General features: G+C 28.6%; 1 long non-coding RNA gene across 1 annotated transcript; it reads right to left on the bottom strand.

Moving 5' to 3' along the window:
- Positions 1–729: 729 nt before the first annotated feature.
- LOC136086636 (uncharacterized) lies at positions 730–3,144 on the bottom strand. Its single transcript, XR_010641483.1, has 2 exons — positions 2,648–3,144; positions 730–989 (listed from the first exon to the last, which is right to left on the bottom strand). It is a non-coding gene; the product is annotated as an uncharacterized LOC136086636 (long non-coding RNA).
- Positions 3,145–18,000: the final 14,856 nt, after the last annotated feature.

Raw genomic sequence — 18,000 nt, 5'->3', positions numbered from 1 at the left:
CAAAATACAGATTTTTTTAGCACATTTCCATTATTTTTGGGAATTTCAAAAGTGCATGAAAACCATTTAATGAAGTTATTGTGTTGCAAAGCAAACACTTTTATGCTTAAACGTAAATCTATATTATGCAATAAAAAAAGCTTTATTCAACCAAACAAAACATTTTGGCATCTTTACGTGATAAACATTGTATCAAACTAAAAAATATTCCATATATTTTAGCATGGGTCTAAATTTTAGTATTTAGCTTATGGTGTGCCCCTAACTAAAATTTAGACCCATGGCTTATTTAAAAAATAATATATCATTAAAACATTGAAACCCAAATAAGTCAAACAAACATCACGCGTTGTCAATCAAATAGCAAATGTTATATTCGGCACCACCATAAGCCTTAAAAATACTTTAGGGAACCTGATAAAAATGTCTGCACCAAATGTAAGGGTTCATTAAGGGATGGTCCACACGCTACTAATCAAAAGATGAGTAGTATAGCGTGGCTCTTTTTGATAATTTTTTTTATTAATAACATTTTAAAAACATCATTTAAATAATTTATATTACTATTTATTAAAATTTATACTTATTCATATAAATAAAGTTATAAAAGTTTATACTTATTTATACTTATTCATATAAATATAGTTTATATATTCATATAAATAAAAATTTATACTTATTCATATAAATATAGTTATAAAAAAAATTTATACTTATTCATATAAAGTATTCATATAAATATTTATTTAAAACATGATATTAATATTTATTGAAAAAAATCTTCTGATTTTTTGTTAAGGATCGTTTTCATCATCCTCTTCAATCCCCTTCTAACTATAGTTATTTTTCTCTTCATCGTTTGAAACATCAGTTATTTACATACCTCACCACATGTGACCACTATAGCGATCTCTTGCTTTGTTAAAAACATAGAGCCAATTTCGATTTAATTTCTTTTGTCACATCGTTGATCCGTGAAAAAGTTGACACTATAAATATAATAAAATAATCTATTTACATTAATTTATTTAAATCTATAATTATGTTTAAACACTATAGTTATTAGATGAGTTCACACATATAAGAGATTGTTTTATAGAATCATATAGACAATATAAATATCTGCATATTAATAACTTATAATGTAAGTAAACAAGTAAAGGTTGCAGCCAGCCTTCAACCATTATCACATTATTGTAATGTAGCTTCTCTTTCTTTTTTCTAAATATACTATAAGCGCTGCTCTAAAGAGCTAGCGTCTCTTCTGCAATCTACTTATATTTATTCTTTTGTTACTCATCATTCAATTAAGTCTTATCCTTTAACTGTGACTGTTCCTAAGTGCTCCAAAAATTCTAGTTTCTTCTAATTTGTCTAGCTTTTTTACTTGAACATATGTTCTTTGGAATTCTCTCTCTCCATCTTGTTTTCCTGCAATCTCTTAATCAAGTCAACTGTGAGTCGTTATCTTTCATCATAAACATTATTTTGGATCTTCCAGTAAATTCCCTTCTAGTATTGGTTGCTTGTAGCCTTGTTGGAAGCAAAGATTAAACAAGTAACTGTTACATTGAGTAAAAAAAAATGTTAACATCTATATATATTTTCAATATTTTATAGAATTTTATTTGTTACTTATTGTTTTCGCCTTAAAATCAAAATTTTTGTTATTGTTGTTAAATCAAGCACTATGAGTATGAGCAGATAGTTAGACCGACTCCTATTTATACAAAAATGTTCAGAGTAGATCTGAATTAAACTTAGATCTAATAAGAGTAGATCTGAATTTAACATTTTTGAGCAGTTTTTCTATGCTAAAACTTATGTTTGCCACGACTTCCAGTCTTGTTGATATTTTGCTGCAGTTCAAGTGCCAGCAATTTGTTTAAGACCTGAGAAACATGGACATAGATATCCCCCCTCCAAGCTTCATTTGTTAATATTTTATCCCATTCATATTGCAATCTTTTGCCAAAAGGTGTTCCTCTTGGCAATCAACATTATCACAATTGCAGCAAAGAGGTAAAAAAAATTACCTCTTTGCTGCAATTGAAAATGATAATACATTCCAATCAACATGATCACAACAAACACGTGCCAATAATCTTTAACTGTCGTTATTCAAGATTAGTCAAATTATAATAGATTAAAGTCAATTCATGCAGAATGTATGCATTAATAAGAATAAAAACTGTCCTGTTATGATAATTACAAAAAAAATCACCAAAACAAATAAAATCATGAATTATCAGTTAACAACATCAGATAAAATAAAAATATTCTTCGCAATCAAATAAAAAAAAAAGCACAAATATTAAAATAAAAAATAAATAAAAATATTACAAATATTAAAATAAGAAAGTTAATAGTTTAAGTGTTAACTAAGTAATTATTTATTTCATAAATTGAATTTATCAAAGAGAAACACAAAAACAATGAATAAATAATGAAGTAATAAAAAACTTGAAAATACATACAGCTGTATTAAAAATTATTTTTTTAAATTATAGCAGAACTATGAGTTAATAAAAGTACATTACATACATTTAATAATGTCTGAACACTTTTTTTCACTTGAACTCTAAAAGTGTAGCAACTTTTTGCATTTGTTCAAAATTAACATTTCATTGACAAAATTAAAAATTACCTTATGTGCAACAGGAAAATTTGGAGTTTTAAGCTTCCTTTACAGTTTATTGCTTTTTTAACTATAAGCTTTGAATCTTTATTTTTTGTAAACATGATATAGATCGATGGTATATTCCTGATAACGCAGATTTGACAATTTTTGTTGCATAAACATTTTTTCTCTTTCGTAAGGTATTGAGTTTAATTTTTAAAAGGGAAGCAGAAAGAGTGATGCTAGGTTTGTGACAAATAATTTGTACACATTGCAACTGTATTACATAAAACCTTTTCAGTTGTGACTTGGATTGACCAATACATTTCATTGAAATACAATGCTTTGATTGAAATACATTTATTTATGATCTTCACATCAGCTACAATGATATTAAACAAAAAAAACCCTTCCATTACTGAATAAACTGAGAGGATAAGGTCCTTATTGCTTCTGGATTTCTAATATTATTTAAATCCAGAAGCAACATGGGTACCACTAATATAAAATTATTGTGTGATTTATTGGAGAAAAACATTGTTTGTGTACCACAAAAAAAAAAAAAGTTTTCTCCTATAAATACCCAAATAATTTTATATATATTATATAATAAATTTATTTAATATAAACTTGTAATAGTTAAATAGAGTTAATAGATTGACTATGAGAAATATTAAATTCAATATAAAATAAAAATGTTATTAGAAATATTAAATTCAATATAAAATAAAAATGAAAAAAGTGATGATACTCGCTTTATTTAAAAAATGTTATTAGTACTTGTAACTTAAATTAAATAAATAAAAAATCTAACATCCATAAGACTAAGGGACGTAGAGTCCGCTAAAGTTTTGCGACAATATATAAAAATAAACAATAATACGGTTACCGAATAAAACGGCCTAATTCTGAGGGATGTTAAAGTCTGCTAACCACGCGCCTTTTTACAAATAGAACATACATTTTAAGAAAAGAAGGTCTAAGAATCGAAAAATTTAGCAGATTTGAGAACAGATAAAAAAAGGAAGAAAATTTTTAGAAAGAGAAAAAATTATAAATATATAAAAAGGAAAACCCTTACGATTTCGTTTCCGCACGTTTTAAAATATTGTACTATTCATAGTCAAAATTAAGCTCTTCGTTTTGTTCTCCTGACTGATATTGTCTTTCCATTTCAAAGCCGTTAATTTCTTCCGATAGATTACCTTGTTTTGAAGATTGAAGATTGAAGATTGAAGACCTTCTCCCAATTCGTTTTAACTCTTTCTGTTTGATTTTGTCGTTTCTCTTAAGTCGCAAACAATCTGAGTTACTCCTTCGTTTTTACTTTTTTCTTCCTCTTTATTTAATTCTAATAACTCTGGGTTTTTTTGCTTTGGTTGTTCAAGTGAGTCTTTAACGGATAAAATCTCTTCTGTTTCTTCTGCACTTTTCAAAACCTCTGATTTTTTTATTTAGAATTACTTCAGCAACAATAGGTTTTTCTGAAGCACTTGTTTTATTTTCAGGTTGACTATTGTGCTTGTATCTAAGCGTGAGACCATCGACATTTTCGTAACGTGGTAATGGGTTGATGCAGGGATTTGTCCAGTTTTTGATGATAATTACAACATTACCTGTGAAAATTTCTTCTCCATGAACTGTCAAGCTTTGGCAGTAGAAGGATTCATATTGTCCACGCCCTATAGCTAAATGGTTTCAAAGTTTGTTGATGGCTTCCTTGCATCCATTTTGAAGAAAACCAATGGGTATATTTTAAACCAACACGTGAATCTTTTTAACGTATTTTTGTTCAATTTTCAACACGATACCTTTCACCACAATCTCAGTTTTTAAAAATAAAGGAATTAATGTGCAATTATGAATAGCAAACTCAAAATACTTATGGGCATAAAGTAAATCTTTTTCAGATAAGGCAGCCAAAAAGTCATTAAAGCTGACATTAAGATCTCCGTATCTGCAGCATAGCACATAGCTGTTTTCATCCACCTGCTTAGAATTAAAAATGCCAAGTTTAGGCTTCAATCCAGAAGTTAAGTTAGACGATGAAAGAGCACCAGCATAACTCGTAGATAAGCAGTGTATCGAATAAGCTTAGATAAGCAGTGTATCGGATAAGCTTAGATAAGCAGTGTATCGGATAACTAATGAACAAAAGATAACTAGTACTATCTTTTTTAATTTTTTTATAATGACTTTAGTTTGCATAAAAATGTCTGAAGTTAAAACACTTTATTGTCTAGTAAATGTTTATTAAATATTAAAAAAATTAATTTTATGTAAAATGTTTTATTTAATTTTAGTTTTCTTAAGTTGTTTTTGTCCTTTAGTTGAGGCGACCATTCAAGTCGGGATTTAATTAGCGACTTGAATGGTCTGTTTTGGAATACTTATTATGTTTTTTCTTTACTATTAAATAGCAGATTTGTTAGAACATGTAAATGAATTAATAGTTTGCGTATTAACACTTTTATTTTTTCTTTATTATTTTACTTAAATGACTACATTATAAGCTCAGAGGTTTGACTGGCGATATAAAAAATGTTGTTCATCGTTTATATCATTTATAACATTGTGACCTTTAATAAGCATTTAATTTTATTTTAAATAGTTCAAAAGTTGTCTAAATAAAATGGTGAACTGAGTTTGAATTAATCAGAAAAGATATAAGAGGAATCTTTGAGATTCAACTTGTAACGATGTTCCAAGAACAACTTAGTTGGAGAAGGAAAACTATGGCAATGCTTTAAAAATGTCAGAACGGAAAGTTATTTAGTGCACAAGATTTTACTTCACAGTTAAATATAAGCATATAAAAGCAATATTTATAAGTAATACAATGTTTTATTGATATTTATGGACATATCTTTAAGACAGGAGACCACAGGTATAAAAAGTTCTTGAAAAGTATCCATGCCATGTACTTTATCAAACCAACGTGTTCTACAAACATCTTTTAACTTTTTTTTGGAAGCTAATGGAGTAATTTTATCAATATGCACTTCTAATTTTTGTTGCCTGGTTGAAGAAAGATTAAAAAGTATAATACATCTTTTACATGAGTTAAAAGATCCCTGATAGACTGCACATTGCATGATGCACAAATGGCTAAATTAAGTCTGTGGCTTCAACAATGAGTAAAAATAGCTTTTTCATTCAAGTTTAAAATACGAGCAGACAACCCTTTAATATGTACAGCCATTGCTCCAGCACCATCATAAGATTGTCCTCTACAATTTATAATATCCAAGGAAAGAACAGACATACTTTTTAGTAAAACACTAAATAAACCTTCGCCAGTAACACCATTTGAACAATGTATAAATTTAACAAATTCTTCCTTTATGTCTAAATTAGAATCAACAAATCTAATAACCAAAGAAAGTAGCTCTTTATTTGAACTGTCTGAAGCTTTATCAGCAGTAATAGAAAAATATTGAGACTTTTTGATCTCTTCTATTATTTTGTTGGTAACTACTCCTCCGCAACAATTTATCAGCTCATTTTGAAATGTATTTGATATATAAGATGCATTTTTTGATAACATTTAAATGATCTTCACGAACTTTATCACCAGCTTTGACACGAAAATGAAGCAGTTCGATGAAATTTCTTGCAGTAGGACTAGGAGATTCGCTTCTACTAGGATGAAATTTTGAATTATCTCGATGACCTTTTAAAGGAAGACCAAGGCGCCCACATAGAATAATTGTTTCAATAGTTGGTAGCAACAATCTACGATTTTCAGAAATCTGTGATTAAATTATTTTACAAGAGGTTATATCAATTAGAAAACAAAACTTCAGCAGTTTTAACATGTAATCTTTTGTTCCTGCATTTTAGATTATTATTATTTTTTCCAAATACATGTTTCTTAAAGTGAGCGGAAGTATCGTTCCAGTAGTTGAATGGCTTACTGAACAGCCTTTCTACTATAGTAGAAAGGCTGTTTAGTACATTCTGAAGGAAAACTGTGACCAAAAAGTACAAATGGCAAACAGAAAGCGCCATCAAATATCTTTAAATAAGTAAGCCATGAAAATTTATCTATCCATGCAAGTTGAAAGCTAAGTCTATTTGAATTTATAGGAAAAGTAAATGTTTTACAAGGTACAAACACAGATTAAACTAAATGTTGTACTTCAGAATTACTTAAAGTATTAGCAACACTGGAATAACTAGCATAATTAGAAACCAAATAACCAATATCATAGTCATAGGAAGGGATAGAAAATGGTATACATTGAGTTACTTTACTAAAACTAGGTATTGGTAATTGGTTGCAAAGATGCAAAGATTTATTTTTTAAATTAGATTCCATAAAGTCATCATGATCTTTGGATTTGCTATGAAAAGTAATTTTAGTCTGTAACATCCTGCTACTTTTATTGGAAGCTTTATCTTTCAAATTGTTTTTTAGTACTAATGGAACATAATGATTGTGTTGAAAAGGGACAGAAAAATCATTTTAAAAACTTTTGCAACAAAAAAGAAGATATAAAGACTCGTAATTTTTAAAAGAGGTCATACAGGGATAAATAATTTGGCTAAATAATAGTTTGTACTTAGTAAAGCCATTATCTGGGTAAAGACATTCTAGTTTTTTTCCACATATGCTTTATAATCCAAGAACACAAAGGATAGAGGACCAGTTTTTATCATTACAATTATGAACAGCTTCTTCTTGTACTAGCTTTTTGCCTTCCTTTCTTGTATCTAAAGAATTATTTGATACAGACAACGGCAGAAAGTTTTTTAAACAAGAAAAAACATTTCTATTGTTACAAAAAACAGATTGAAAATTTGGATGGTTTGAGTAGGTTTGCATTTAACAAAAACTTGATTAATGTCAATAATCTTAAATCATTTACTACAGATTTATTCCCAGTGATGACTAATGAGATAGAACTGTACAGACAGTTTCCAGTTGATTGAGACCTGATATGAACATAAAAACATAGTTATACAATTATATTTTTCAATTGCAATGTTTTCAATAAGAAATATTTTTATAAGAAAACTAGTTCATTATTGTTATTGTTACATTGGATTTAGTATAAAGATAAATTTATAAATGTTTAATAAAAAAAGCTCAACAATAATAAGAAGAAAGCTTAAAAATAATAAAAGAAAGCTTTACAATAAAAAAAATCACTGAAACGAAATAAATATTTCTACCTTAAACAAATGAAATAGCCACAATATTTTTCTGCAAAAGTCTTTGGTAAAAAGGTGTCTAAATCTCTAATATTTTCTACAACATTCATAGTTGGAAGTTTGTCTTTAAAACAAGTAATATTTTTTTCCAATCTTTCTTTCCAATGGACTAACTCCGATATGCATTTTGTTTGGAGAGCTATTTGAACTTGAGAATTAGTCGACATTTTAAGCAAATAATTAAACTGTCTAAATTTTATGTTTAAGAAATATTTAATAAGTACATACCAAACAGGGTGTTTGTACTAGGGGAAGTCTGAATTTAATTTTTAATGTTTAAAACTCTTTCTTTCTTTTTATATTGTTCAAAATGCAAGAAATAATGCATCTTTGATGCATTTTTTTAAAAAGATACACAGCCTTGTATAAAATAATTGGGGATGTCCATTGATATATTTTAATATATGTTGTTGTTAATTATAGTCTTCTCCCTCTGATGATAAATATCAATAGAGTTTGACTAAAACTTTACTCAGGATGTGATTGAAAAGGGAAGCCCGGAATTTGTTCTCTAAGAAATAATTGCTTTTATTTTCTTTAAATTAATAAAAGAAAATATTTAAAAAATGAAGTACTTTATAACTTAATAAAAAAAGGTATGTCTATTCATGTTTCTTATTAATTTGTTTAAGTCAAAAATTAAAACAACCTCCGTTTAATTATGTAAATCGTTTTTTTTAATAAACTTTCGACCATTCTCGATTTGACAAGCACTATTATAAAATACTAAACCGTAAATCTAACTATTATCCCGGATTAACAACTTCTTACCATCCGTTCGAACAATTAACCTTGTATAGTTTGCTTAATTATTGCTTTAGTTTGCTATAATTATTTGCTCTGTTTGCTTTTATCTACCCCGACGCATCATATTTATTCAACAAAATATTGAAGTTGTGAAAAAAAAAAATACCCCGTGTCTAGGGGATGTCTGCTACGTCGCTGGACATACCCAAATTATGCATATACATATATATATATATATATATATATATATATATATATATATATATATATATATATATATATATATATATATATATATATATACCCCTAGACACGCCCCAGGTTGCTGCCATATTCTATATAAATGTTACCAACATACACGTAACATTTATATATGTGCATAAATTTTATTTTAACTTTATCATTTTATTTAAATAACTACATTATCAGCAGGTAGGTTTGACTGGGAATATAAATGATATTGTACATCATGCAGATAGCTCAGACAACGAAGTAATTTTTTTTTTAAAATCACAATTTATAAGCAATACTATATTTGTTGGTGCCTTATTCTATATATGTGTTACAAACATTTATATATGTATTAGTTTGTGCATAAATCTCTTTATTTTAACTTTATCATTTTATTTAAATTACATTATAGACAGGAATGTTTGAATTTCCGCTCTGAATTAAGAAACAAATTTTGTTTATTTCTTAATTCATTACTTGTCTCTCCGAAAAAGATGTTTAATTTAAGTTACTTAGATTAGATAATTTGGGACATAACGCATATAACGCTAGGTCATCCATCAAAAATAATACGTTTTGCATTTAAAATTTTTTTTCTGATACTACAAATGCATTAAAAACAGACCCTTTTTTTAAAATAGCACATAGATGACAAAGATTCGGATAGAATAGACTTTCATGGATAAGTGTACCAAATGTTACCAGTCTAGAATAAAGATAAGTCATAAGGCAATCTTTGTTGGTTCTGGACAGGTTTTTCGTACAAATCACGAAAAACAGAAAAGTGATCCCAAATCATCAGCAATATTTAAACATTTTTTTTTTTTTATTATTCCGTCTAATATAAATATTTATTAAAGAAAGATATATATTTTATATTTTTTTTATTTAGAGATAAAAGCGTTTATTTATTTAGAGATAAAAGCGTTTATTTATTTAGAGATAAAAGCGTTTATGTATTTAGAGATAAAAGCATTTTTATTTAGAGATAAAGCGAAAAAAAATACTTTTATATTAAAGTTAGTTTGCAAACATTGCCCATTACAGAAATAGATAGAAATCATGTTTTTCTAACTAGTCTATGTGCTACATTATCAACTTGACTCTTCCTTTTACACCTGCTTATGATAAAAATTAAAACAGAATAATAAGTAAGGAAAATTTATTACGGACACCAGTGGCAGATTAGAGTATAGTTAAACTTTAGAAGTTTCAGTAGATTTAAGATCAAAAATTATCTGTAAACAACAGTCACAAAACAATGTCTTTTTGGATTGACATTAATTTGAATAGAATGTATAGTGTAAGTATTTTTTTAAATAACCAAACCATATATTAGTTTTTTTTCTTCTTTTAAACAATAACTGTTAAGCAAAAAAAACTTAGAAAACTGAAATATTAGATTGTTTAGTGTCTTAGACGTACTTAATAGTTATGATAAAAAGGTACATAAAAGCAACGGTAAAATATATTTATCACCAGTGCGATTCTCGAAAAAAATGTTTCTAGGGCTAATGTAGCACCCCGACTCCGACTCTTATCGCCTTTCTCATTCCTCTTATCCTTCTCCCCTCACCCACCCTTCCACCACGACGCTAAACCTCAATCCGCCATGGCTATACTGCTTAAAAAAATAGAAAAATATAAATTACAAACGTTGCTTTTCACTGGTTTGAGAGCTTTTTTATAAATAGACAGCAATGTGATATTAAGATATGAAAGTATCCATTCAAATTTGCTTTTCTATTCCATTCTATTACAACTCTACAACTTTTTTTATATATCTATGATCTTCCAAAAGTCTCAAACAAACTCGATGCTTTTGTTTGCAGATGATACTAATTTATTTTACTCATCTATTTCTTGTAGAACATTGTAAAAATATTGAACTTAAAAACATGAATGCTTAGTTTAAGTTGAAAAAAATATCATTGAACACAGAAAAAGCCAACTACTTTCTGTTCCATTCCAATCAAAGAAAATAAATACCAATCATATTATAATTGTTAAGAATAGAAAATAAAATAGTTGAAAAAATCAATGCAACAAAATTTTTAGGGATACTTATCAATGAAAATATTTCACGGAAAGCCCATAAAAGCCTTTGAAATACTAAAATAAGCAACAACATTTGTATGCTTTACAAAGCTAGGCAAATGTTATTGCAAAAAAATTTCAAGCATCTTTACTTCTTTTTCATACAATCTTACTATACGTATAACCTAGTGGCACTCTATCGACATTATAAACATCCCGCAAAAATAGTCTTAAATAAAGATAAGAGTTATTTATTTATTATGTATTTTATCGAAAAAAGCAAAAAAATGTTATAAAAGATAAGCAATACAAATATATAAATGCATGGCTGGGGAAAGAAGAAGATAAATATAGTCTTATCCCCAAGCCCATTAAATTAAAAATTTCAGTAGTAAAAATTCAAAAACAACGTAATTTTGATAAATTACAAGTCATATATTACGCCACATTACCGTGTAATATATCCAAATATATATAAATAAAAAAAAGTATAAAAGACTTTTAATATTATTTATCTTAACTTGTCTCAGCATTTTTAAAAAGTTGAAAAAAAAAAAGGATAAATAAACAAACAAATAGAATAAAACAAACGTGATAACTCCTAAAAGCTTTAGAAAAAATATAGTTCATTGTCATTTGCAACAGGTTTTTGCTTAAGTTTACTTTCAAACAGGCGCGTAGCTACCCTATAGCAAGAGTAGGCACAGTCTAAGGGCCCGTCGAAAAAAGGGCCCGTCGAAAAAAGGGCCCAAACGTCGACATTACTCAAAATTCATAAATCGAAATTGAGATGTTGAAATTTGCAGTAAAGCTGGCAAGTTTTTTTTTTACATTTGAATTTTTGTTATCTAAGTAACGTTTGTAATAAGTTGCGCTAAAATATTTATAAACTATTGTAGTTCAATGAGAATCTTTATAGAGTATAGATTTGTGTTTAATTAAATCATCGTTTTTTACATTTGTGAACTTCTACGTTGTTTATTTAGCCATATGTATATTAATATACATATATACTTTTTTCTTATTACCGAAGGTAAGCAAGCACTATTGCATTATTTCATTTTTAATATATTACTAGTGTGCTAGCCCGTTTTAAAAAACGGGTTTAATATATATAACATTTAGAGGTCTTTAAGATGGATCATTATGTCAACATATACCTCTGTGTTAACGTCAAGAACATTGTTTGAACTCAATTAATTTATTGGATTGTCTCAGCAGTATGTATTTCTGACATTTATAAACTTTTTTTTTTTTTAGGGGTAAAAAATTAATTCAAAAAAATAATAAAACTTTTATATATATTTGTTTCACTAGTTTTTAGAATTTATAAGTGTAAGACCCTTTTTTGTCATGGCGGAATCTAGATCTAAAGTTAAAAGTGGCGCTGAAAAGCGTAAAATTAGAAAGGAAAAGAAAAAGAATTGCAGAAATTGCTCAAGCTCGATATATTTTTTAAAAAAAGTAAAAATGATATTCACCAATCTGATAGTATAGATTCTCCAGATATAAATGAATTTCCGAAAACTGAAGAATTGCAAACTAATGATACTGCTACTGAAAATGTAATTTAAATTGAAAAAGCAAATAAAGAAACAGCAGTAGAAACTAATATTCACCCTATGGCACTAACTAATGATTTGGGTAAATATTTAAATCAATTTATATCTGATGACGAAAAACGTTGATTAGTACGTATTTCACGGTATCGGCCAAAAGGACCATTTCCCAAAGATTATAATCAACAGAACAGGAGTTTTAGTGAAACTTATTATTACTACACATCAAAATATGGTCCAGTTCCACGTATTTGGCTATGTTATTCCATACTTTTAGATGCTGTCTACTGAGAGCCATGCTGGTTATTTTCAAATCAAAATAGCCAATGGAAAACTGATCTGAAAAATTGGAAAAATTTATCTACACGTATAAGTTATCATACCTCTTCACAAGCTCATGTTAATGCTTGTGCAGTATATGAACTATGGAAAACTCATCAGACAATTGATGAAACTCAGGAGGAAAAGTTACGTTATAAAGCATCCTTTTGAAAAATGGCATTAGAGCGTTTAATTCGTATAACGCTTATGCTCACCAAAAATTCTTTAGCCTTTCGCGGCCATCGAGAAGGATTTACAGGAGATTCTAACGGAAATTTTTTGTCGCTAGTAGATCTACTTGCTCATTATAATGATGTGATGAAACAAATTATTTCAATGCCTTCCGGATCCATTACGTATCTTAGTCCAGATATACAAAATAAATTAATAACAATTTTGGGAGTAAGATTATTGGAAGAACTAACTACGAAAATCAATACATCGCCATTTTATTCTTTAATGTTAGATACGACACAAGATATCACTAAGAAAGATCAATTAAGCATTGTTATAAGACATGTACACATAGATCGCAGTGAAAACGAAAAAGCGACACATTTTAATATTATTGAAACCTTCTTAGGATTTTTTGAATTAACAGATCATTCAGCCAAAGGAATTTCTGATGAGGTTCTACGTATACTTAGTGAATTAAATATTCCAATTGAAAAGTGCTATGGTCAAGGTTATGATGGTGCCAGTGTTATGAGTGGAATTTACAATGGACTACAGTCTAAAATTAAACAAATGCAACCAAATGCTGAATATATCCACTGTAACAGTCACAACTTGAATTTAGTTGTTAATGATAGCGTATCTGGCTGCCATGATGTAATGTCATTTTATACCACACTTCAAAATATATATTCTTTCTTTGGAAACAGTATCAATCTGTGGGATCTGCTGTCTGTTTTCTGGGGAATCGGAAAAACTTTAAAAAACTTAACCCTACGCATTGGTCAGGGAGAATACAATCTATAGCAGCTATTAAAGTTCGCTTCGTTGAAATTTTAAAAGCAGTTACAAAAATAATACTGCAATCAAATAAGGCGGATGAAAGAAATAAAGCAGCCAATATTAAAAAACAAATCGAAAATTTTGAGTTTGTATTTATTACTGTATTTTTATTCAAAACCATGACTGAAATCAATTATGTATCTACAATTTTACAAAAAAAAGATGTGGATTTAAGTACGGCAGTTTCTGCATTAGAAAATTTAAAAATTAAACTAAAAATTTTTCGAGACTCATATGACGAATTTAAAATGGAAGCTAAAGTGCTAGCAAACTTGTGGAAAGTTGATCCGCGTTTTACGTGTAAACGAAGATTTGTTAAACGTCATTTTGATGAATTATCATCAGATTATCGTTTTAGTAATAGTGAAGAGTTATTCAAGGTAAATGTTTTTTATTATACACTTGACAAAATAATTGTCCAAATTGATAAACGTTTCACCGGATGAGAACTATCAACCATTATTTTGCATTACTTGAACCTAAGAATATATTAACAATGTCGCAAAAAAATATGGTAAAAGCTTGTGATACACTTTGCAGCAAATATCCAAAAGTATTTACATCCAACCTAGCTAATCAATTTGTCCAATTTACCACATTATTAAAATTAGATTTAAACACACAATGACAATTAAACAGCTTGCTGAAATAACGACAACCAAATATAGTGTATTGGAAAGTGATTTTTCCGAAATGAACATGACAGTTTTCACATTACCCGTAACGGTTGCAAGTGTGGAGAAAAGTTTTAATAAATTAAAAATAATTAAAGATTACAAAAGAAATGCAACCACTCAAAGCAGACTACATCATTTTGCATTACTAGCCATAAAGCATAAAAGAGCATCAACAATGGATGTTAAAGAAGTTGTGAATATCTTTGCAAATGCAAAAGCTAGAAAAAAAGGTTTTAATATTATGTACTTTGTAAATATTTTTCATTCTGTGTTCTTTTCTGTAATAATAATAAACTACTGAATTTATAATATATTTACTGAATTTACTTTTTTTATAAAATAAATTTACCTTAAGGGGGCTCCTCAAGGGATCTCGCCTATGAGCACGAAACTTTTAGCTACGCGACTGCTTCCGAATTGTTTAAAAAAAGAAATAGTTTTTAGCTCATTATACAAAAACGTATTCCATAGTTTAGGACCTCTATTTGCAATTAAAAACTTAGTTACAGAATAGTAGGTTTTAATTTGAACGAATTTGTTTACTGAAAAACGGATCGGATATAGCTTTGATTACTTAACAACATATTTATTTTAGTAACGTTAGTGCTACATTAGGCAACGTTTACATAACTAAGGTAGCATCGAATAAAAGAAAAATAATTATACTTTAAACAGGTTTGATCTAAAAACTGGTTAGCTTTGTATAGTAGACCAATATTTTTTGAATTTTTATTTTAGATTATATTTATGCGCTCCATTCACGTCATATTTTCATATAAAACATCACCTAAAAACAATCAACTCTCCCTTATGATACAAGAGTTATTAAAAAAAGATCTTTTTAATGAAGACGATATATTTTAAGAGTTTAAAATATTTTGTCTATTCATTAAAAGAACCTCTTGGCCCATGCAAAGGGTGTACAAAGTTTTTCTTTTTAAATTATTTTGGAAGACTTGCAAAACGTTTTCAAAAAGAATTTAAAAAGAAAAACTTTTAAATCCGTAATTTGTTATACAGGGTCTGTGTTTACTTAAATCATTGAAAATTTTTTTAAATATAAAAAAATAGTATAATCAGATTTTTTTATGTATTTTATCAATATATTTTTATATCATATATTATTTATACTATATTGTTTTATATATTGTAATTAAAACGTTACTACTTTTTGCTATCGGTATCTTAAACTGTTAGCATGTATTAAAAAAGGCACTAAATTATAAATAAGCTTGAAAAGGTGCGAATTCATTGCAACTGAATGATTTGGTGATTTTACTAGCTTTTCCTTGTTTTGAAAGATCATCCTATATTCTTTTAAATTGTTTGACATTTTTTAACCTACTTTTTAATTGTTGAAACAATTTTTTCTAAATGATTTTTTTAACAACAATAAATAAAATTACTAGAAATATAAGGCAACCTGAATAGATTATTTATTTTAGAAAAATAATCAAAAAATAAATATAAAAATCATTATTAGAGGTTACTAAATGTTATAATGTTGTTTGCAAATAAAAAAAGCAAAAATTATATTCATATATATATTACATTAACTGTTTCTGGATTCTTGAAACAAAAAAAATGTAAAGTCAATTATTTAGCCATTTCTTCAAGTTCTGCACTTGATGGAGTTGCTTCTCCTCTACCTGATGTAGTTCTTCGCGTTAGAAAACAAAACAGAGCCTTTCCCAAAACTGTTCTTTCCATGACTCTGCCCAATGGAGACACAATTAAAAGAGATTATCTGGTATGGAACACAATAATAAGTTCTAAGTTTTAACTACTATGTTTCCCTTGATCTTTATTTGGGTGCAAAAGTTTTGGATCAGCAAGAGATCAATGTCTTCTTCTCTGTTGGCATAGTGGAATAAAAGACGACTGGAGGAAGCTGAATGATCGAATAATAGCACATCACAACAACCTTGTACACCAAAGCCATTACATCACCTGGAAGATTTTGATGACTAATCTAACTGATGATAGTGAGATTGATACGGCAATCAAAGAAACTTTAGAGTCTGAGTTAGCGAGGTGACGCGAAATATTGCGCTGTAATTTGGAAGTGACATTGTTTCTCTCATCACGAAACATGGCGTTTAGAGTTATATTATTTATATTATTAGAACTATATTTTAACTTGGCTATTGATATTTATTGTATAGACAGTGTATCTTTTTACAGATTCTTGTATTATTAACAGGTCAAACTTCTGCTCTTGGAGAGCAAGAAAGTGGCAATTTTCTAGGAGCTCATGACATGATTTAAAATCACAACAAAACATTAAAAAACCATCTAGAAAACGTAGCTAACGTGGGAAAATTCAAGTTCCTTCAAAAACATGAGGAAATTTAAATGCAGGCACACTACCTCTAATGAGAATTGCAGAATGAGTTCATACGTTAGTGTGCTTCATTGGTATAGTGTGCCCTTTTAAAGGAAGTGAGAGAAGCTAGATACTTTATAGTCATTATCGATGGGAGGCCAGACGTTTTACACACTGAAAAGATCATTTTTATTCTTCGCTTTGTTCATTTTAGCTTCAATAAAAAAAAGCTGGGATAAAGAGCGCCTTTTTAGCGTTAAAGACATTGTGTTAAAGAAAAAAATAAGATGTGGAAAAGTATTGCAAAACTAATATGTGATGTTTTAATAAAAGATGGTCTTGATTTGCAGAAATGCCGTGGCCAAGATTACGACAACGGCTCAAATATGGCTTGATTTTACGTCGGGGCAAAAGCGTTAATTTTACAAAAAAATCCATTAGCCCCCTATGTTCCTTGTAGCACCCATAGCCTTAATTTAGCTGGAGTACATGCAGTTGAATCTTGAGCTGAGATGAAGACTTTATTCCATTATAACCAAGCTCTCTAAGTGTTCTTCAGCTGCATTCCGGCTAGGTGGAAAATTTTGCAGGATTTGACTGGAATCTCTCTTCACAAACTTTCCTATACCACGTGGTCATCTCGGATTGCTGCTGTTAAGCCAATGGCAAAACGACCACGGAAAATTATTACTGCCCTTAATCGTACTATAGAGGATCTTGACCTTACTGCTAAATTAGAACATGCTAAATTAGGCTAAGCCTTTGATAAAGTTTTTTAAACCCTTTGAAACTGTTGTGCATCTGACCTATTGGTATAAAACTCTACAAGTAGTAGATGAAGTAAACCGTTTGATCCAGTCAACTTTATTAACAATAGATAACAAAGTTGTTCTAATTCAACAGCTAATAAGCATTGAATTAAAATAACTTCTTGATCGCATACGCTCATTATGGAATAATATTTTGGCTGAAGCGAAAGCTGATGCATGTCCTCTAGGCTTTGAAACTGAATTTTTGGCAAAACAAACGAAGAGAACGAAACTTATCACGATGAACCTGCAAATGCAGCTTTCTGCTATGAGAGCCCCAAGCATCAATTTGAGGTAAACATCTTCAACGTTGACCATTTTATTCATCAAATTCAGTCAAGATTTGACTCATCAAGGTTCTCATTTATCTGGTTGAAAGACCAAGAACCAGGTTCTCAAGCGATAAAAGCTTGTGAATTGGCACTGTTCTACGCTAATG

Source organism: Hydra vulgaris, chromosome 10, assembly GCF_038396675.1.
Source record: "Hydra vulgaris chromosome 10, alternate assembly HydraT2T_AEP".
NCBI lineage: Eukaryota > Metazoa > Cnidaria > Hydrozoa > Anthoathecata > Hydridae > Hydra > Hydra vulgaris.
Note: the sequence above shows the minus strand (reverse complement) of the source record. Positions and strands in the feature narration are given on the sequence as shown.